Consider the following 25434-nt stretch of genomic DNA (forward strand, 5'->3'; position numbering starts at 1 on the left):
ATTCTTATAAGAAAATAAAATAAAATGAAATAAATAAATAATTTTTTCGGAGAAAGATTTAATTTATTACAAATTAACTATAATAATAATAATAATAAAAAGAATTCAATTAATTAAATAATTAAAGCGAAACGTAATGGAGAAAGGTTCCTAGTGTTGGAAACCTCGCTCTGATACCAAAATGTCATGCCCAAACTTTTTCACAAACGGGGTAAATTTTTTTTTTTAAACTTAAACTAATAAAACTAAGTTTGCTAAATAATGCATTAACAAGTCTTGTCTTAACTACATTTGATTTCTTTCATCTAATAAATAATACAAACACTAGATCAAGTAAGCGAGATAATCTAAATTAAATGCGGAATATTAATTCTCCAAAGAATTATTATTATCTCATCAAGTAATTAATAATAATAATTTCGTTTAAACAAAAGTCTCTAAATAAATTGCAAGAGATTTTATTAATCTCAAATAGCCTATTAATGGCCTAGGAATTAAATTAATTTGCCCTAGCACTTAGCTTTATAAAACCTATTATTATTTTAACAATAATTATAATTTGTCTAAAGTATGACTTTAGGGTCGATTAATCCCATAGTGCAGTTGTACTATAGAATTTATTATAGTTGGCCAATAAAATTTAACTTCTAAGGCTAATTATTTCCAGAGTATTTATTATGATTTCCCCAAAAGATCAAACCCAAAAAGGGTTCTAAAACTAGCTTATAATTAAAGCCCTAAGAAAAAGACTCTACTTAATAACAAAAGTAAGTTTCACTATTTGGTTAATTAATCCAATTAACACCTTAATTTATATGTCATATATATATAACTAGGTACTATTACTTTAGGAAGACATAACAATATATATATAAATATATATATGTCTATATATTTATATATATTTATACATAGGTTTATCTAAACCTATAAAAGATTATTAAGAGTTGACAAATAAAGAAATTAATCTTGTTCAAAGTCTATGGGAGGAATACCCTATTCAAAATTTGAATAGGGTTTCGTCCCCTTTTTTTTTTATAATAAAGTGATAAAACCCTAACTCCTTTATTTCTTCTACACATCCCACCCGTTTTTTTAATAATATTATTTATGGGTGTTTTGCCTTAACCTGAAAATTGGGTTAGGGCTTGTGTGTGTGTGTGTGTCCCATATTTTTTTGTTGTGCAGGATTGGGAGTAGCGGCCATGGGGTGTCACGGAGGGCGGAGTTTACCAAGGCACGGGGGGCGGTGGAGTTGTCTCTGCGCAGGGCAACAATTAACGCAGGGAAGGCGGGGCCTCCCGCAACGGCGCCTAGGCAGCACTACGGGTCGTGGTCCGTAGCGGCGCCGCGGCGTCTTTGCGGGACGCGGCCCATAGTGGCGGCCAAGGCCGCCCCTATGGTTCACGACCTGCAGTGGCACCGTGGGTGCCTCTATGTGCCTCAACCCACAGGGTTCCGTGCTTCCTAGGCCTCCCACCGGGGGGGGGGGGGGGGTCTTCCAACACAGTAAACTAATAAAGAAAATAGCAGCATGAAATAGGTGAGGAGATTTGTATTTTTTTTGTAAGTTTTAAATATATGAGAATGCTCTAGAATTTATCCTATTTTCATTAATATCACAAATCCTAATCTAACCATTTTCTCTTTTTTTTTCCTGCACATTAACCCTAGCTTAGAGGGAATATACTATATTTTCATTGCTTAAGACAATCTGTAACTATTTCATTTTATTTAAATCACAAACAACAAGCTAGTAGATTTAGAATAATGCATTTCTCTCTCTCTTTTTTTTTTTTTATCTAATGCTAACTTTGGAAATAGATGACTATTTAATTTTAAATGCATTTTCTGCAATAAATAAGTGACAGAATGAAATAAACTAGATTTTATATTCTGCAATAGATAAAATGACATAATGTAATAAATTTTTACAGCAATTACAATAGCCTAAAAACATTTAAAATCAACTTAAAGATAGATATATTAAACCTATTTAACCTAATTTGTATTTGTATTTAACTCAAAAGGTCTATATGCATGCCTTTCCCATTCCCATAATTTTATTTGCATGAGGGAATAAAAGAACTTTAAATTTCAAAAATAACATGAATGCAACAACTTTATTTTTGGTAACTATAGGACTTAATAAAACTTATACATATCATTTTTACAAAAATAACTAAGTAGAATAATGCATTTCTTTAAGCATATTTAGAATACAATGTAGATAACATTACAAATGGGTTTGAAACCCTACTAGTCTCTCCTTTGCATTGAATAAGAACTTAGAATAAATTACATACATTTCTTTGCTTTTGAAAAATAAATACAACATTTGGCTTTTCTTTTACATAGCTACAACTTAAATACATTATCCCATTTCCTGATCTTTTCTACAACTCAAGTAAAAACAACAACTTCTATCTTTCTTTTTCCTTCCCATCCCAAGCAACCTGAAAATAAAACATAAGGCTTGACCATGGAGTGCTCACCTCCCAACCTAGGTTTACTAGAAGCCACCCCTGAGCTTGGAGAACCAAGCACTAGACGGGTTACACACAAACAACCACAACAAGCAAAGGGGTAAACATACAACAACCAATTTTCCCAACCAAGGCTACACTTCACCACAACTTGTGATGATTTTCCATGGGTGGAAGTGGACCAAATACCATTGGGGAGACTGCAAGCATGGAACATCTCAAGCCACCTAATGGCAACCAAACACAACACAAATACATCCCCCACATCCTTATGCCCCCAAAGGCATATAAGCTATATCATCTCTCCTTATGACCCCCAAATGCATAAACAAGGCTATGCACCAAGGGTCACAAAGACCACCCTTGAGATCACTCTCCATAAAGGAGAGCCTCTCACCCAAGGCTGTCAAACTTCTTCCACCCCAAGACCATCTTACTCTCCCAAGAGTAGAAGGCCTTGGACACTCCCAATACAAGAAAAGCATAAAAAGAACAAGGGGAAAAATCACATTTTCTATCACAAAGTAAATTACATATAAACGACTCTTCCATACAAGCATTTCTTCAACATGCATATACAACATAAACAAAAGAGAGTAAGAACCAACCTTAATTTGCCCAAAGGTTTTGATAGATCTAGTTGGGGATGAGCAGCCCAAATCCACACAATCTTTTCACCAACACTTAGCCAAAATTCTATCCTACAACTATTCTTCAAAATTGCATGATCTCCAACAATGGAGAGTGGGTGATTAACTCACTAAGTCCCTAATCCTTGCCTAAGAAGGCCTCTCTCACTCTTCCCAACCCCTTGGATAGAGTGAGAGTTCCCATTGGTTGGTCTTCCCAACCTCTTACATGTTGCTAAAACTAGAAAGAGAAAAGGCAAGATAGGATGGGGTAGAGAGTCTGACACCAAAAGGGAAGGTTGTCTATCCTAGGAGGAACCTTCTAAGTTGAATTTTTGCTCACCTTGGAAAAACCACATTTTGAGGTGACTAAAAAATCACATGTTTAAAAATACCCCTAACCCATAGGTATACCCTTTGGACCTTTGGAAAAGCCCTAAAACTAACCGTAGGAGTCCATTTGACCCCTTAGAAACCCAACTGAAGTTAACCTACGGGTCAAACCTAAGTTGACCACTCCCAAGACTCCCTACCCAAGGCAAATTTGGGACCACACTCAAATGTTTGAAATGGCTTTGGTAGAAACAAACTCCCTCCAAGAGACAAGTCAAAATCAATGACACTAATCAGCACATGTGTCAAGTGACACAATAAAATACATTATAAAAATCACACATGGAATTTGTCTCTTGTTGGATTACACAAATTAATAAAATCAATTTAACACACATGCATCATTTACTTTCACAAATAAAATACGATACAAACGGGGTGTTGTCTCTCCAAATAGACAACCCCTGGCTTTACAAACGTACATAGGTCTAGGTTTGGTTCTCCATAATATTTCCATGGTCACATGGATAATTTTCCTATGCATCTCAATTTACACATTAGTAATTCCAAATAACCACATATATATTATTAAGCACATGAATTTGAATACACATCAAACACTCATACAATTGACAGTAATTAAATCAATATCTCATATATCCTAATTGATCCACATAAGCAATTATCATAATCCTCAAAATTTGATCCATTCATATTATAAGCATCCTATTTCTATCATCATAATGAAGTCCTGCAAATCCAATAATGACATACATCATCTCAAAGTAATTCTATTCTAGCATCATATAAAGTTTCATATCCATAATGCATAAAAAATGAAGCATCAATATACGTCAATGTTATCCAAATCCTGGAATCATATAAGTTCTAAATCCATAATGCATAAAAATAAAGCATCCATAATAGTCTCATCATGAAAATAACAGAAATGCCAGGATGAGTCGGGGTAGGGCATCACAAACTATTTGATTTACTGCACAACATGGGTGAAAATAGAGAAAAGAATATTAATGAATACTTTCAAGCATTGAAGGCCTGGATGAACACTAGAGTCAGATTATCACAAACAATTGTAGATAAGTATAAGGATGAAATATGCTTTGTTATTAAGAAGGATGCAATTTGGATGGAAGCAGTTATCCCAAGAACCATTTGGGTTACTAAAATGGGTTATGAAACCGATGACAACATAATTGAAACATATGCAAAAGCCCTTCTGGAAGCACCTAAGGAACCAAAAGAAGAGGTATTTGGCAGTGCTAAGACTATTAAGAATCAAATTCAATCAAAGAAAAGAGTAAAGAAGGTAGAAGCAATAGTGAGAAGAGGATCAAGGCAGGCTAAGGCTATCAAAGAAGATGTACTTAAACAAACCGATATCACTGAAGATGAGTTACAAGCACAACAACCAGAAACTCACCTTTCAGCGGTAGCAACTTCTTCAGAAAGTGACATGCCAGCTGCATTTAAAAGAGTTGTGAGGAAAAGAGAACCTTCACCAGTATCCACACCTTCGCCTAGAAGAACTAGACAAAAACAACAGGCAGTAAGGCCCCCGGCTAAGAAGACAACTCCAAAGAAGAAAAAGTTAACACCAAAGAAAAGGACTCAACAAAATATTTCTCCAATTGACAGACTCTTAGATGAAATAACAAAGGATGGATAGCTGAAAAACATCAACAAATTTTATGATTCACTATCGGCTGATGACAAAGAAAAAGTTGAAAAAAGTGTAATTCTACACTTGGATATCTATAAGAGATTTTTGATGCAAGTTGTAGATGAATTACTAGCAGAACTGTTTAAAAGACTTGAAGCAAGAAGGCAAGCTATTGTAGAGTTTGACAAGAAAAAAAATTTGAGAAACTACTTGCTATTTATCTTGTTAACTCACTAAAGGAGATAGATGATATGATCTCAGAGGCTAACTGGACAGTATTCTCAACTGCACGCCAACATGTAGCACTTATGGTTGGTAGAGTAAATGAGGTTACAGAGGAAACTGCTAATGCATGGGACATATTCCTTGTTGAGAAAGAAAAGCAGGAAGAGTATAGAAATCCTAAACCTATCAAAGTATATCAGAAAGATAAGGATAAGGGTAAAGGCAAGGTTGGTGGACCTCCGAGCATAAAAATAAAAGATAACTTATCCCCACCACCTCTGAATATTCCACCGGTAGTTACAACTGAAAGTCAACTGGCTAATGAGAGTATGGAGATACCACAAGAGGACACAAATCCAAACTCTGAGGTGTTATACACAGTTGACATTGATACTCAGAAAGTTAACATTGTGGTAGATAAGGACACAACTAGAAAGACAAATATGGCTAGTGAGTCACCGGTAACAGATAACACAGAAGGTAAACCAACAGATGGTAACACAGAACAACAAGCAGAGCAAAAGGTTCCATCACAGCAACAGATTCACACAGAGTCAGTACCACCGACATCAACTAAGCAAGACAAACCTTTGTTTAAAGAAATGGAAACACAAACTGACCTACCAGAGGTCACCACAAGCGAGGATATTGCTCCCACCGGCAGGATACAGAGTGTTGGCACTTCAACTGCAGGATTCAAATCGACTAATGTAACAAAAGTTCTTTTGGACTCCTTAAAGAAAATAATAGATTGTAGATCACAAGCATACAAGGCTATAGATGATACAATTCCAATTTTGAAGATGATAGCTCCAAAATGTATTGTAGAAAATAAAGATTCTTTGAGTCAACTTGACACTTTGTCTAAGTATATTACTGAAAACACTGTCAGTTGAACAAATAAAAGAGGAAGCATTCAAGGAGAGATTAGAGAAGGAAAAACACAAATTCTTTGAGGAAGAAATAAAGAAGTGTACTGACACACTTCTACCAGAATTATGTAGCACATTAAAGGAATTCAAAACTTTGTACAAAGATACTTGTAAGACTAACTTTTTGACAGTTGATACAGATAAGAAGATCAACAAGATACAGAAGGAAATAAATCAACTAGTTGACAATTTCATTAACTCATCTAATTCATTATCAGTTTTTGAGCAGAACATAACAGGTTTTGAGGAAGAACTATTAAAGCTAGAAAGAGAAAAGGAAAGAATAAAAGGTAAGGCCAAGGATCTTAAATGGAGACTAAGTCCACAACTGGACTACCTCACCACCTTAAGGAAAGAAATATCTAATGCTCTGGTTCAAGGATAGAAAACACCGACAGAGCAAATGCAACACCTCACCGGTACAGTTTAGAGGACAGAGGCCATAATAAAAGATAGTAAAAAGTTCATTGAGAACTTGAATCTGGTTTTGGCAGATCTTTTTTAGATTGTAACCAACCAGTTACAAGGTTGAAACAGGAAACTACACTCTATTGACACTTTGACAACCTTTGTCATTGATGCCAAAGGGGGAGTAGTGGTATGAGAAAAATCCAATAACTTAGGGATCATCTGCTCAGGGGGAGCACACATTTTTGGTAACAATTTTTGGACTTCAATTTTTGGATACACTTCTGAGTTTTTCTCATGAGTGTTGCCATCAATGCCAAAGGGGGAGATTGTTGGCAAATGCACACTCCAATGAGACATTGTAGGTGATTGAAGGTTTTGTCATTGATGGCAACCTTACAATCCTATTACACCAACAAGGCAATCCACCGGCACCAGCAAAGTCAGATTCTACACCGCACATAGACCACCGGCACCGGCAGTGAAAGGAAGCATACCGACACAGAAGCCGATAGGAATTTTGATTATAATTTATTTTGTTTATTATTGTAAAATCAGTGTAATCCGACTTGGCAAATTGTAAAATGACTCATATATATATAAGAGATCATTGTAGAACAATTAGGTATGCATGGAAGAATGTAATTAGGCGAAATAAGGCAGACCTATTATGTGAATTATAGGTTAAGGGTTTATGTAAGAAGCAAAGCTATAAACCGGTACTAGATCTGGCATAGTAGATGCTATTTTGAAGCAGTACAAGACATTGGATTTATATAATCCATTTTGTAAGTCAGTGATACTTCCCATTTTGTAATTGAGCAATGAGCTCTAGGCACTTGGCCTTCTTGCATGTGCAGGCCCCTCTTGTAGCAGTAATATTCTCTTATTGGCCAGTAAGTGAATATTGTGGGTCACAAATCCCACCGAGGTTTTTCCCACACCGGGTTTCCTCGTTAAACTACTATGTTATGGTGTGTTTTTCATGTGGTTGCTGTTATCTTTGTTCATTGCATTATTTCTTGTTTACCGGTATATAGTATTAATATGCTTTACATGTTTTAAGTCAAGAAAATCAATACACCGGTTAGATACTGATTCCCCCCCGCCCCCTCAGTATCTGTGGGAATCCTAACAGACATAGGGATCATTATTTTAGTTAATCTAATTTAATAAAATATCATTAGTTATCACTTATTAAGAAATCTCTCACATGAGATGTCATTGAGAAAATTTGGACCCCCAAAAATATCAAGAGCCACTCCCCTACAACTCTCTAGCACCTTCATCCTTGGTTCATCATGACTCAATATAAAAGAGTGGCGAAGAAAATATTTTGCACAAAACTTAGCGTACAAATTTTAAAAATTATTTTAAAATGATTCTACATAAAAATACCTAAAGGGGAAATGAAATACCTCATTACACAATATCCAAATCCAATTTTAAAATTTAAGATTTCTTAAACATTTTTAATTCAAACATTGAAAATTTCATGAGGACTCCATTAATGGAACTCAGATTTTCTCAAAATTTTAAATTCAAATTTTCCCAAAATGAAAGTGCCCTTTGGGTTCAAATAGGAACAATACCTAATTCAAGCAAACAAAATTGAATTCTAAGAATTTGAAAGTTTTGACAAGGTGAGGGCATAAAATGACAATTTTGAATCTTTTTTTTAAAAATTCAATCCAATCTAATCACTTCAAATTTCCATCTAAAAGGGAAGTCCATTGCTTCCTTAAGGGTGATCATGACATTCAAAATACTACAGGAATGAATAAAGAAGAGCGGGAGAGAGAAATGCCTCTAATTCAAATATGCAAAAAGCTAGTTTTTCTTGAAATTTTTTCACAATTGGGTGAAGTAGCCCACATAGAAAAACACACAATATTATATTAATCCAATCCACATTGAAATCCAAGTCTACACAATCCAAGATGATCAAAATCCATCAAGAATTCAAAATTTGAGACAAGGGTTTTGAAGCCATTTTTCTTCAAGAAATTATAAATGATATAAAAAATACTTAGTTTTTTCCTTTTTAACCGTGTCATTTTCTATTTTCCTATTTTATAATTTTAACATTTCTTTATTTTTGTTTACTTATAAATTCTCAAATTTTATTTGAATAAAATAAAACATGCCTTAATAATTCATTTACAAAATAGTTAATCAATGATTAAATAGAATATAAATATGCATTCCCAACTCATGGAACTTTTAAAAAATTTAATTAACTTAGTTTTATTTTTCCCTTTTTTCTTGAAACAAAAAATATTTCATTGGATAACATATGCAAACATTTAATTCCTAAAATTCTATTTATGATAGACAATGATTTTAAATTATTAATAAGATCAGGTAATTACTAGTAACTAACAACATGAATGGGCTCTAGAATTTCCTCTAACACATGGTCAAACATGACACATGCCATACTCAATTCAAGTATGATTAAGGAATAACAAAAGTGCTAGTATGCCATCTTTGAAATAGCCACCATTGGGGAATAAATTAAACCTATTTAACCAAGTAGAGAAATAACCCTATACATAAAACCACTCAACACACATGTCAAGTATACCTTCTCAATATATATAATAGCTGAAGTATAACATAATCATCTAATAGGGCACACCATAATATAATGTTAATCAATGTATCTAGATGTCATATAACATAATAGAATTTAATCACAAAATGAATAATAATACACATTTCTATAAACTGAACCATTGAGAGAAACCAAGCATATAATCATCACACATGCATCTCAAGAAATACCACAACAATGAAATACATCAAGTTCTCATAGGGAACTTGACACATTTTCATACACATTTCTCTAATGAGCTCTAAGATTGACTATGTTTTTCTTATTTTATCTCATACTTTATAAGACATGTTATACCCTTTGAAGACATTGGCTTGGAATTTATTAAGACTTTCTAAGATTAATGGATGATATAGTTCATATGATGAATGCATGTGTTTTAATGAATATTTATGGATGATATAATTTTATGATGTTAGAAATGATAGCAATATGAATGAGTGTTTTTACTTGCAACAATAAATTCAATTGCAAACCCACAACCAAAGCAGATTATTGTAGCATGTTGTCTCGTACAACTCACAAGGCAACAATTATGGATGTATTGAGCGTGATGCAACTGTCAAGGATGGAAATGGTTGAATATTATTTAAGTTGATATTGTCATTAGAGAATAAATACACTCAAAGGACAAGGAGAAGCTTGTGGAACAATGAGAATATGGTTCATTATGACATTCGCTTTATCCTACATGTTTTATATTTTGATTTTTATATAAATGTAATATGAGTCCAATTGGAATGGTGTTACTACCAACTCCTATTAGTTAGGTTGTTATTACTAGTTATAGAGAAGAATAAATCATCCTCATTTTCATGAAGCATTGACAATTGTTAGTAAGGTTGTTTAGAGTCTTAAATTAACCAACTCTAAAGATTCATATATAAATTCTAGATCTTGTTAGAGTTTGGGGTTACTGAAAATGTATCAATCATTTAATTGTTAGATCCTGTCATAATTTCTTGTCAAATTAGTAAGATTTCCATTATTATCTTATGTATCCATTTTGAATATTGAATAAAGGATGAAATGTTGATGATACTTGGAGTTAGATCAAGTATTGTTTATAAGAGGTTAAACACTCAAGAAAGGGTCACTTGAGGTATTGTAACTCTCTTTGTAGTGTAGATTGTTAGCATTAATGTTAGGTAGATTGTTAGTTAATTTGATAGATTAATTGCTATGTTTATTTTCATTGAGTTAGATTGACATAATCAATGATAACATTGATAGAATACGGTTGTGTCTTTTAAATTGCGACACAATCATAATAGGAAATCACTCACAACCACTGTTGTGTCAATTAACCAGTAACCCACATCAACTACTCTTAAATTAGGCTTACTTTAAACATTATTTTGTTTCCAATTCAAGTTATTATTTTCAGTTGTTTTTTTATATGCAACTAGTAGGATAACTTAGGGAGTCCTTAGTTGGACATATTGAAAGGAAGCTAAGGTGCGAAAAATGCTTTCTAACACTAATCTAGTGGGGAAGATAGTGCAAAATTTCTTTACAAATATTAACTATTATAGAATAAGAAACACATTTGCAAGGAGATAATGGACATGCATAAAGATAAACGCAATGAATATAAGATATATTGTGGGGAAAACCCTTTCTAGTGGAAAACCCCACACTCCAAAAGAATAATACTTTGTATTCTAGTAAATAAATTCTTACAATACAATATCAACACTTATTTCTTCAACAAGAGTCTACAACTAACAACCCACAATCTGGATTAATTTTGGTAGCCTAACACTTCACCTACAAACAAAAACATAACTAATACTCTCCAAGGCTACCTTTCATAGAGAAACAATAATGAAGGAAGATTCTAGATGAATCAAGAAGATAGAGTCTTGCAAAACATTTGGCCCTATTTTTTGACCATAAAAAAGAATCCAAATGACACATGTACGTCTCTAAATGACTCCCCATTCAAACCTCTTAAGTTGAGCACCCAAAATTTACTATTTGGAGGTATGAAAAATGTTGTTACACATCTCACAACTATCATAACTTACAACACTTATAGTTGTAAGAGAATCCATCATAACTGACTATTATTAGTTGATTCTCTTACAACTCGTCATAACCCAACTAGGGCACCTACCTTCTCTATGCAAAAGGTATCCCCTACTGCTTGTCCAATATGTCATAGGTTGACACTTGTCAAGATCCTCAAGGTGGGATGCCTACCTCCACATGTGCAACACATTTTCTATACAATCATTGCCAAGTAGGATTCCACCAATCCTATGGGTCCCACTAGATGACTAGACATTTTTAGATAATTAATAAATATAACAAAATAAATGTTAGGATTTGAAAAGGTTGAGACTCCTTAATCCCAACATTCTCCCACTTGTTGAAGACCTTTCAATAGATCTTAGATCAACTACAGGGGTCTGAGAGGCCCATAGAATTGAAACACTACCCAAACTTCTCTATGCTTACTATTTTCATCAATGCATATGCAAAATTCATCAAAGTGTCAACCTTCTCCAATTTCACCTTCCTATACTCTACCATATCTCAAACAAAATCAAATTGATCATCAATGTTCTTTTTTTTGGCATGAAAAGTCAAATTCTTTGCTAAGCAAATTGCACTCTGACTATCACAACAAATAGTAATCAATCCTGTATCAAACCCAATATATGAACACAATCATCTAAGATAAATGGATTTCTTACAAGAATGAGTAGTTTCCATATACTCTACTTCAGTAATGGACAAAATGACTACAACTTGCCACTTACTCATCCAAGTAATAGCACCACCATTCGTAGTAAAGACATAACCACTAGTGGATCTTCCGTTGTCAATGTCACCTACCTAGTTTGAATCCACATATCCATGAATACTTATAGAATGTTGAGGTCTAGTAGGATAACCATGATAGCACAAGGAATACTCAAAAGTACCTCTCAAATATTTGAACTCTCTCTTAGCTTCATCCCAATGCACCCGTGCAAGATTAGCCATATATCGACTTAGGACAACCCCTTCTTGGGAAATTTCTAGTCTTGTACAAACCATAGCATAGATGAGACTACCAATCACACTCGCATATGATACATTTTCCATGTCCTCCACCTCAAAAGGAGATTTTGGAAAATCCTCCACAGATAATTTCATTCCCAATGCAATGAGAACTACAAGTTGTAATGTTGAATATATCTAACACCAAATTCACATACTTACTTTGTCCTAACCAAAGATTTATGTTAGATTTGTCTCTTATGATATCCATACCCATAATGTACTTAGGTAGACCTAAATCTTTCATCTCAAACTATTTTGACAACTTAGACTTCAAGTCAGAAATCAAATATCCATTCCTAAATAGTAACATATCATCCACACATACTACAATAATGAGTGCGACCATTATCAATTTTGAAGTAAACATAATGATCATATTAGACCTTTGAAATCCCAAATTCAACACAAATGTATCAAACTTTTGGTACCACATCCGATGAGATTATTTAAAACCATACAAATACTTTTTCGACTTGAAAACTATTTTCTTTATCTTTCACTACAAAATGTTCTAGTTGTGACATATAAATCGTTTCCTCCAAATAATCATGGAGGAATGTTGTCTTCACATCCATTTGCTTCATTTTCCAGTCATGAATTGTAGCAAGGATGATAATAACTAAATGGATGTAAGATTTTCAATAGGAGATAAAATCTCACCATAATCTATTCCCTCATTTTGAGAATACCCCTTTGCGACTAACCATGCTTTATGCTTCTCAGCACTACCATTGGGACCCAACTTTTTCTTGAACACCTATTTACATCCCATGAGCTTACATCCTTCAAGAAAAGGTACTAGATCCCAAGTATTATTCTTGTTCAAAGATGTCATCTCATCATTCATGGCTTCCATCTAAGAATTTGCATCACTCATACCCATAGCCTCTCTAACAATCCTAGGCTCATTAGTGTTAACGATCAAAGAAAAAAGACAATTAGAATCTAACAATGAATAACCAAACCTTTTTGGTGAATAACCATATATATGAGGTTACCACATATCATGATTAGACCTTCTGAAAGGCTAAGGTTGAGATTCTTCATCTTCTTTTGAACTTTTAAAGTTTCTAGACCTTTCGTCATCATTAGGTCCACCAGGAGCTCATAGTTCTTCCTTCTCAGGGGCAGAAAGAATTTGAACTAGCTCCTTATTTTGTTTCTCCTCTTTCTTTGGTTGTAGCTCAATAGTGGAAGCTTTAATCTATTTGAAAACAACACTTCTACTATAGAGAACCTTCTTTGTCACTAGATCCCAAAGCGTGTACCGTTTTACACTGACAAAATACATGATAAAGATACATTTCACTACCTTGTTCTCTAACTAGGATCTATTTTCACTTGGAACATGAGCATAAACTTCACAACCAAATACTCTGAGATGTCTCATCGAGGGAATATTTCTTGACCACACCTCCATAGTTGTCTTATCAACAAGTACCGATGTAGGAGATTTTTTTACCAAATAGCATGAAATGGCTACGACTTTAGCCAAAAAATTTTGTTTGAGGCCAACACCACTAAGCATACTCCTAGCTTTCTTTATCAATGTCATTTTCACCCTCTCTGCAACTCCATTCTATTGAGGGTTGTATGGAGTTGTCTTGTGCCTCTCAATCCCATGGTCCTTATAGAACCTATTGAAATTTGTCGAGCAAAACTCACCATCATTTCTAGTCCTCAAACACTTAATCTTTCTACTAGTCTAATTCTCAACAAGAGCCTTAAACTCCTTAGATAAACTAAAGAATTCAAATTTATTTTTAAGAAAATAAGAAAATATCCTTCTACTATAGTCATTAATGAATGATACAAAATACACAAATTTCACAAATTTTGAAATCAAAGGAACTTTAACAGGACCAAAAACATCATTATGTATCAAGTCCAATAATCTAGAAGAATTGTAAGAACTAGAGTAGAACTAAACATGATTTTGTTTTATATAAATGCAATGTTTGTATAAATCAACCTCAATATTACAATCATCAAGCCCCTCAACAAGGCATTTATTTTTCAAGGTTTTGAGACCAAATCACCGATATGACCAAGTCTTTGGTGTCATAACATTGTATTCTCCATTGAAAGTTTCATCTCCAAAGCATTGATATCCTTAGGTACCTAGAAATCATGACCATCAGATGTAGAAGCAATATCCCTATTCACAGCCTGATGTGATGGTGAGGATGAAGAATCTAGAGCTCTCTTCTTGTACTCCATAGAAGCATTATTGCATTATACAGTGCATGCATCTAGCTTATACAAGGTTCCTATTTGAACACCCTTAACAAGCACCATAGAACCTCTAGTCATCTTGCATCCACCTTGTGAGAAAACAACTTGCACACCCACATCACTCAACTTACTTACAAATAGTAGAATTTGTGCCAAATAAGGGATGTGCATTACACCATTGATACCCTTCACTCTACCATCATAGAATCTAATCTTGAATCTTCCATGGCCAACAACCTTCAAATGAGAGTCATCACTGAGATATACCTTACCACCATCATATTATTCAAACTTTGAAACCAACCCTGATCTTAGGTCATGTGAAAATATGCACCTGAATCTATCAACCATACATCTTCTGATGCATGTGTTACCAAGGCTACAACAAATGATTCACCTTTATCTTGAGAGAATTTGTTTGAATTTGAATAGGAGGGTCTCTTATTCCTTTTTCCTCCTTCCAATATTTATAGAAATGATCAGTTTTGTCGTAATTATAACATTTTTCCTTGGACTTCCCAAGAGACTTAGATCTCCCATGGGATTTGGATTTTCCTCTTTCATCTTTCTTTTCCTTCTTTCCTTTCTCTTTCGATCTACTATGAACTACAAGAGCATCCTTAGTTGTCTCATAAGTCTTTCTTCACATCTCTTCAGAAAGTAATAATGATACCACCTCATCCATCTTGAACATGTGGTTGTACTCCAATAGCCATAACAAGGTGGTTCCAAGAATCAGGAAAAGAACATAACAAAAAAATGCAATGATCCGCCTCCTCGATGTTGTCACCAACAAAAAATAATTGAGCAATAATCATGTTGAATGCATTGAGATGATCAACAAAAAATCCTCCATCTTCCATCTTTAGAGAGTAGGTCTTCTTTCCTAGAAAAAACTTGTTACCGGGTATTTAGTCTTATAAACATCACCAAGCTTCTTCTAAATATCTTTCGTAGTCTTCTCTTCATGGAAATTCAAGAATATGAATTCAGCCAAATAGAGCCTTATGAGGCCCTTAGCTTTTTTACCCATTGTACCCCAGATATCTTGTGCTATATTCTGAGGTTTGGTTCCAAATATTGTAGCCCAAATATCTCCATCCATGTGCATATCCTCCATTTTCAACTTCCAAAGTTTGAAGTTGCTGACATTAAACTTCTCCATATCAACTTTTTGTTGCTTGTCATCTTCTTCCTACAAAAAGAATTTAAAAATACTTTGTAAGCTCCCACTCAAATTGAGATTAGTACAAAAAATATGCTACCCAACAATGGACCAAAACTGGCCATGCTTTGATACCAACCAAAAGGAAGCTAAGGTGCAAAAAATGCTTCCTAACACTAATCTAGTGGGGGAGAGAGTGCATTTTTTCTTTACAAATCTTAACTATTATAGAATAAGAAACACATTCACAAGGAGATGATGAACATCATAAAGATAAACACTATCAACATAAGATATATTGTGGGCAAAACCCTTTTAGGTGAGAAAACCCACACTCTAAAAGCACAATTTTTTGTATTCAGTAAAAAAATTCTTACAATATAATATCAATACTTAGCTTCTTCAACAAGAGCATACAACTAACAACCCACAATTTGGATTAATTCCAATAGCATAAAACTTAACCTATAAATAATAGCATAACTAATACTCTCCAAAGCTACCTTTTATAGAGAAATACAACAATGAAGGATGCTTCTAGATGAATCAAGAAGATGGGGCATGCAAAGCACTTGGCCCTATTTTTCAGCCACCAAAAAGCATGCAAATGACATATTTACGTCTCCAAATAAATCCCCATTCAAACCTCCTAAGTTGGGCACCCAAAATTTACTATTTTAAGGTATGAAATTTTTTTGTATGCATCTTACAACTATCATAACTTACAACACTTATAGTTGTAAGAGAATCAATCATAACTAACTATTATTAGTTGGTTCTCTTGCAACTCATCATAACACAACTTGGGCACCCACCTTCTCCATGCAAAAGGTATGATCAACAAAAAATCCTCCATCTTCCATCTTTAGAGAGTAGATCTTCTTTCTCATAAAAAACTTGTTACCATGTATTTAGCCTTATAAACATCACCAAGCTTCTTCTAAATATCTTCCGTAGTCTTCTCTTCATGGAAATTCAAGAATATGAATTCAGCCAAATAGAGCCTTATGAGGCCCTTAGGTTTTTTATCCATTGTACCCCAGATATCTTGTGCTATATTCCGAGATTTGGTTCCAAATATTGTAGCCCAAAGATCTCCATCCATGTGCATATCCTCCATTTTCAACTTCCAAAGTTTGAAGTTGCTGACATTAAACTTCTCCATATCAACTTTTTACAAATGTGCTTGTCATTTTCTTCCTACAAAAAGAATTTAAAAATGCTTAGTAAGCTCCCACTCAAATTGAGATTAGTACAAAAAATATGCTACCCAACAACGGACCAAAACTAGCCACGCTTTGATACCAACCAAAAGGAAGATAAGGTGCAAAAATGCTTCCTAACACTAATCTAGTGGGGGAGATAGTGCATTTTTTCTTTACAAATCTTAACTATTACAAAATAAGAAACACATTCATAAGGAGATAATGAACTTCATAAAGATAAACACAATCAACATAAGATATATTGTGGGCAAAACCCTTTTAGGTGAGAAAACCCACACTCTAAAAGCACAGTACTTTGTATTCAGTAAATAAATTCTTACAATACAATATCGATACTTAGCTTCTTCAACAAGAGTATACAACTAACAACCGACAATTTGGATTAATTCCAATAGCATAAAACTTTACCTACAAACAATAGCATAACTAATACTCTCCAAAGCTACCTTTTATAGAGAAATAAAACAATGAAGGAAGCTTCTAGATGAATCAAGAAGATGGGGTCATGCAAAGCACTTGGCCCTATTTTTCAGCCACCCAAAAGTATGCAAATGACACATTTACGTCTCCAAATAAATCCCCATTCAAACCTCCTAAGTTGGGCACCCAAAATTTACTATTTTAAGGTATGAAATTTTTTTGTATGCATCTTACAACTATCATAACTTACAACACTTATAGTTGTAAGAGAATCAATCATAACTAACTATTATTAGTTGATTCTCTTGCAACTCATCATAACACAACTTGGGCACCCACCTTCTCCATGCAAAAGGTATGATCAACAAAAAATCCTCCATCTTCCATCTTTAGAGAGTAGATATTCTTTCTTAGAAAAAACTTGTTACCAGGTATTTAGTCTTATAAACATCACCAAGCTTCTTCTAAATATCTGTCGTAGTCTTCTCTTCATGGAAATTCAAGATTATGAATTCGGCCAAATAGAGCGTTATGAGGCCCTTAGGTTTTTTATCCATTGTGCCCCATATATCTTGTGCTATATTCCGAGGTTTGGTTCCAAATATTGTAGCCCAAAGATCTCCATCCATGTGCATATCCTCCATTTTCAACTTCCAAAGTTTGAAGTTGCTGACATTAAACTTCTCCATATCAACTTTTTGCAAATGTGCTTGTCATCTTCTTCCTACAAAAAGAATTTAAAAATACTTTGTAAGATCCCACTCAAATTGAGATTAGTACAAAAAATATGCTACCCAACAATGGACCAAAACTGGCCACGCTTTGATACCAACCAAAAGGAAGCTAAGGTGCAAAAAATGCTTCCTAACACTAATCTAGTGGGGGAGAGAGTGCATTTTTTCTTTACAAATCTTAACTATTATAGAATAAGAAACACATTCACAAGGAGATGATGAACATCATAAAGATAAACACAATCAACATAAGATATATTGTGGGCAAAACCCTTTTAGGTGAGAAAACCCACACTCTAAAAGCACAGTTTTTTGTATTCAGTAAAAAAATTCTTACAATACAATATCAATACTTAGCTACTTCAACAAGAGCATACAACTAACAACCCACAATTTGGATTAATTCCAATAGCATAAAACTTTACCTATAAATAATAGCATAACTAATACTCTCCAAAGCTACCTTTTATAGAGAAATACAACAATGAAGGATGCTTCTAGATGAATCAAGAAGATGGGGCATGCAAAGCACTTGGCCCTATTTTTCATAAACATCACCAAGCATGCAAATGACATATTTATGTCTCCAAATAAATCCCCATTCAAACCTCCTAAGTTGGGCACCCAAAATTTACTATTTTAAGGTATGAAATTTTTTTGTATGCATCTTACAACTATCATAACTTACAACACTTATAGTTGTAAGAGAATCAATCATAACTAACTATTATTAGTTTATTCTCTTGCAACTCATCATAACACAACTTGGGCACCCACCTTCTCCATGCAAAAGGTATGATCAACAAAAAATCCTCCATCTTCCATCTTTAGAGAGTAGATATTATTTCTTAGAAAAAACTTGTTACCAGGTATTTAGTCTTATAAACATCACCAAGCTTCTTCTAAATATCTTCTGTAGTCTTCTCTTCATGGAAATTCAAGATTATGAATTCAGCCAAATAGAGTGTTATGAGACCCTTAGGTTTTTTATCCATTGTGCCCCATATATCTTGTGCTATATTCCGAGGTTTGGTTCCAAATATTGTAGCCCAAAGATCTCCATCCATGTGCATATCCTCCATTTTCAACTTCCAAAGTTTGAAGTTGCTGACATTAAACTTCTCCATATCAACTTTTTGCAAATGTGCTTGTCATCTTCTTCCTACAAAAAGAATTTAAAAATACTTTGTAAGATCCCACTCAAATTGAGATTAGTACAAAAAATATGCTACCCAAGAATGGACCAAAACTGGCCACACTTTGATACTAACCAAAAGGAAGCTAAGGTGCAAAAAATGCTTCCTAACACTAATCTAGTGCGAGAGATAGTGCATTTTTTCTTTACAAATCTTAACTATTATAGAATAAGAAACACATTCACAAGGAGATAATGAACATCATAAAGATAAACACAATCAATATAAGATATATTGTGGGCAAAATCCTTTTAGGTGAGAAAACCCACACTCTAAAAGCACAGTACTTTGTATTCAGTAAATAAATTTTTACAATACAATATCAATACTTAGCTTCTTCAACAAGAGTATACAACTAACAACCCACAATTTGGATTAATTCCAATACCATAAAACTTTACCTACAAACAATAGCATAAATAATACTCTCCAAAGCTACCTTTTCTAAAGAAATACAACAATGAAGGAAGCTTCTAGATGAATCAAGAAGACGGGGTCATGCAAAGCACTTGGCCCTATTTTTCAGCCACCAAAAAGCATGCAAATGACATATTTACGTCTCCAAATAAATCCCCATTCAAACCTCCTAAGTTGGGCACCCAAAATTTACTATTTTAAGGTATGACAAAATTTTGTATGCATCTTACAACTATCATAACTTACAACACTTATAGTTGTAAGAGAATCAATCATAACTAACTATTATTAGTTGATTCTCTTGCAACTCATCATAACACAACTTGGGCACCCACCTTCTCCATGCAAAAGGTATGATTAACAAAATATCCTCCATCTTCCATCTTTATAGAGTAGATCTTCTTTCTCAGAAAAAAATTGTTACCAGGTATTTAGTCTTATAAACATCACCTTCTAAATATCTTTTGTAGTCTTCTCTTCATGGAAATTCAAGAATATGAATTCGGCCAAATAGAGCCTTATGAGGCCCTTAGTTTTTTTATCCATTGTACCCCAGATATCTTGTGCTATATTCTGAGGTTTGGTTCCAAATATTGTAGCCCAAAGATCTCCATCCATGTGCATATCCTCCATTTTCAACTTCCAAAGTTTGAAGTTGCTGACATTAAACTTCTCCATATCAACTTTTTGCAAATGTGCTTGTCATCTTCTTCCTACAAAAAGAATTTAAAAATACTTTGTAAGCTCCCACTCAAATTGAGATTAGTACAAAAAATATGCTACCCAACAACGGACCAAAACTGGCCATGCTTTGATACCAACCAAAAGGAAGCTAAGGTGCAAAAAATGCTTCCTAATACTAATCTAGTGGGGGAGATAGTGCATTTTTTATTTACAAATCTTAACTATTACAGAATAAGAAGCACATTCACAAGGAGATAATGAACATCATAAAGATAAACACTATCAACATAAGATATATTGTGGGCCAAAACCCTTTTAGGTGAGAAAACCCACACTCTAAAAGCACAGTACTTTGTATTCAGTAAATAAATTCTTACAATACAATATCAATATTTAGCTTCTTCAATAATAGTATACAACTAAAAACCCACAATTTGGATTAATTCCAATAGCATAAAACTTTACCTACAAATAATAACATAACTAATACTCTCCAAAGCTACCTTCTATAGAGAAATACAACAATGAAGGAAGCTTCTAGACGAATCAAGAAGATGGGGTCATGCAAAGCACTTGGCCCTATTTTTCAGCCACCAAAAAACATGCAAATGACACATTTACATCTCCAAATAAATCCCCATTCAAACCTCCTAAGTTGGGCACCCAAAATTTACTATTTGAAGGTATGACAAAATTTTGTATGCATCTTACAACTATCATAACTTACAACAATTATAGTTGTAAGAGAATCAATCATAACTAACTATTATTAGTTGATTCTCTTGCAACTCATCATGACACAACTTGGACACCCACCTTCTCCATGCAAAAGGTATCCCTTGCCACTTGTCCAATATGTCATAGAATCTGTCACAAGTTAACACTTGTCAAGATCCTCAAAGTGGGATTCATACCTCCACATGTGCAACATATGTGTCATACAATCATAGTCAAGTAGGATGCTACCAAGCCTATGTGTCCCACTTTCTGACTAAATATTTATAGGCAATTAATAAAATAAAATAATAAATAAATATAGTAAAATCAATGTTAGGATTTGTAAAGGTTGAGACACCTTAATCCCAACACATATAGTGCCAACATAATCCAAGAAGCCACATCCCTAGTGGGTAATTAAATGAAACTTTTTGAGACAATAGGTTATTTGATAAGGGATCCATTGGTCCATTGAGCTACTTGTATTGAATTTTTTGCACCAGCTATTGAACTTAGTAGGAGTCACTCAATCTCCATACAAATTGAACACCAAAAACCAACATGCAAAGGAACCTCATCTCAAAAGATGTAGGTGGTGCAATCACACTGTGCAAAGACAGAACAAATCCACAACCAAAAATCTCAATGAAACCATGAAGATGAAACATCGATAAACACCCAAAGCAACAAGAACAAGACCAACCTATGCATCCCTTGATACATAGCTAGAAAATCATGTCAAGAACTATATAATCAAGGTTGCAAAAATGAAGGGTATTATAGAATGTGTGGACCCTTTTATGATGAAGTATTATAGTTGTTCTTGGATTTTGATATAATATAGTGTACTCTCCCAAGGGTTATGGATTTTGTTGGGAAATATATAATGTGTGTTTTCATATACATAGTAATTGAGGGAAAAGTGACATGTAGTGCTTGTTTAAAGGAGCTTTGTATTGTGTACCCTTGTGTGTATATTGTGTTGCAAGAGTAATATATGTTCTTACTAATTTATCATGTTTGAAATTTCAATTATCTCTTTTATATGGTGAATATGCATGTTTGCATGGAGCATATTGCATTGTCCTTCATGAGTGTACATGGTATTATATGTAAATTTTTGACACACTCATTGATCTACCCATACAACTTACTAAGTTTTAACCCACAAGTGAATGAAATAAATTTCCAACATATAAGTAATAAAAATTTTCCTTTTTCCATTTCATAAACAAAATGCATATTGAAATTGTATACACCTAAAAAATGGTCTAAAGATAATTAATTAAGTAAGCAATTATTTAATTAATCCTCCTCTCCAATTTAATTGAATTCACTAAGCAATTTGATTAAAAATCCCCTTTCATCTACTTATTGATAAATCTAAGGATTTATTTAATAGGTTCATTTCATTTCACCCCTTTAATTAATTAATTTTATCCACCACATTCATTTCTTCTAAATCCCCTAATTAATTAAAACAAATCAATTATGAGTTGTTGAGATTAATTATCCTTTTCCTATTATTTGAATTTTAAAATCAAATTCTCCTAACTTCTACCACTCCTAAACCTAACCCATTCTACCTACCACCATGTCCCCTTTCATCCAACATCTTCTAGAACCTTTGTGACACTTGTCACTAAGTGTTCCCTTTCATCCTACTCTTTCTAGAAGCCTCTTGACACTTGTCACCATAGAGATGACAGATGTTCCCTTTAATCCAACCCCGTTTGCCATCCTCCTCCAATTTAACCATTGATATCTTCAGATCAATCTTGACCGTTGATTCTTGCCACATCATCCCTAGCCTTGGAAAATCCTATAAATAGACCTCATCTTGGAGCACAAAGGATCCCAATTTCATATCATTCTTTCATATCATTTGATTCATATCATTCTCATCTTATGCATTGTTACTATATGCATCTAGCTTTTAGTTTATCATTCTTAGCAATGTTATCATGCTCAATCTTAGCTTAATTGCATCTTCATTTTAGCTTAATCATACTAGAATAATCATGAAATCATATAGCTTAATCATGCTATTCTTGCTAGGTCATGCATTTTCATCCATCAAATCCTCCATCTAAGTGTAGTCAAGTCACTGGAGTATGCATAATCAGATCTGAGAGCATTTTTCATACTCACATTTACTAGGAGGCAATAAGTAGATTAGCTATGGTTTTATCTTTCATTGTTTCAATTTACTAACCATTGCTTATAATGATTTATTGAGTGCATTATGTTTGTAGGTACAGGTACACTTCACAGAGCATGACATTTTGGCGCCCACCGTGGGGCCGAAATCATCTTTTTTGGCCTCTTAATCTTCAGCAAACTTCATCTCTATCTGGCTCTGGTTCAAATATTTGTACAAGTTACTTTTTCAGCTCGTACGAATTCCCTTTTAGCCTAGGATGACACTTTATCTTGACTCGTACGAGCCCATTTTCCTTGTCATATAAGGTATAAATTCATGTCGTACGAGTTCATTTGCTAGTAAATCATGTGTCGTACGAGCTGATTTTCACTGTCGTACTGTATCTAATTATGTTTCGTATGAATTTCTGGCTTCAAAATCTTATGTCGTATGAATCTACTTTTATTCCTATGCCAAGTCTAAATTTGTGTCGTACTAACTGATAAATCATGTCGTATGAGTTTTTGTATCTATGATTTTTTTTTGATAAACTACAAGCTAGAATTTTCAAGTTTTTCTATATGTTGGTAATTTGGATTTTTGAAGGTATTAAAGGCATTTTTAGCATGCTCTTTCAAAATCTCATCTACAACTCTTGGATACCTTTCCAATGAGTTAAACGGCTCGTAATTTCGAGTCCCAAGCAGAAAGTTATGCCTATTTGAAGTTAGGATAAAATTTCATATAGTTTTTTCTGGAAAATTTTGTAGTTTGGATCACTAATGCTAATCTTGTTCTGTCTGTGAGATTTTTGGTAGCCTAACTCTTTCCTGCAGGATGATTGATGAAGATACGCTTGTCAAAGATAAATTCAAAATGCAATCATGACTACTAATGGATCTATTTTGCAGGTTGCCTAAGGATTCAACAAAAACTTTGTGTATTCTTTAAGATTTTTAGGCACACTTCAATTTGGGCTTAAAGAAATGAACTATCATGTCATATGTGTCTTTGATGATAGGTGAGTATGCTCTCACCTTTCTTAAATGATAAAAAAGCTAGACTCATCCTTTTACTTTCATTAGTGCATCTCTTTAGCATGCCTGCCCTCCTGAGGAGTTATTAACTCTTAGCCCTTAAGGCCGGTGAGAGGGGAACAACCTAAGTGGGAATGACTAATGCCAATTAATCCAACCCACTATAAAATAAATGTGTTTTTTATGAAAATCAAAGCAATGACAGTGCTTGGGAATAGCTCTCCTTCGTACCTTCGGGTATATCAAACCTTGGTTTTCAAGGCTGGGAGACCTCTTAATTGAGTTTATACCCCGACGTGCCAAACAGATCCCTTACTAGTTCCAGTTAAAATAGAAGCTACCTGATTCACCTCTGAAAGGGTGGTAATCTTTATGCAAGAGAGATAGTAACTCTCCCAAGACACTTGCAATATCATTCCCCATTAGCTTTTGGAGTAGGATAATAAGGCGTTGAGAATCCATTGTGTGAGACTCAGCGACCGTATTCTGATTAGCTATTGGGTGTGTACCTAAGTCAGCAAGCAAAGTTTTTCATTCTCAGCCAACTTCCTTAGGGTTTAGCTTGATTGGAGTCATTTATCACATCATGTGTTTGCTATGTATTCATCCCTAAATGAGAAAATTAGACACCTAAAAACTAGAAAACATCAGCAAAACATCATCAGAATTCAAAGATTAAAATTAGCAAAACAAACACTTTTTACCATTCTCTGCAACCTATCGTACGAGCTTTAATTCTCTGTAGCACGAGTCATAATCTTTGTCCGATGAGTTAACTTGCATAAAATCATTTGTCGTACTATCAACTATCCTGTGTCGTACGAGTCAGCTGTTTTGTCGTACGGTTCATAAAAGTGTGTCGTACGAGCCTTTATTTTTTACATGAAAAACTTTGTTCTGTCGTATGGCTCTGTATCTTGTGTCATCCTAAGCTGAATCTTATATTGTATGAAACTCTACATCTATCTTTCCAAAGCTGTGTCCTGCATGCCTGTTTCAGATTTATCATTTCTGCCTGATCAATTTGTAGTAAGCATAAACACCTGTTATCTGTCAATCTGTGCTTAGATTGTCTGCTTGGTTTGCTTGGTCAAG

The sequence above is a fragment of the Cryptomeria japonica genome, chromosome 8 (genome assembly GCF_030272615.1).
Source record: "Cryptomeria japonica chromosome 8, Sugi_1.0, whole genome shotgun sequence".
NCBI classification, from domain to species: Eukaryota; Viridiplantae; Streptophyta; class Pinopsida; order Cupressales; family Cupressaceae; genus Cryptomeria; species Cryptomeria japonica.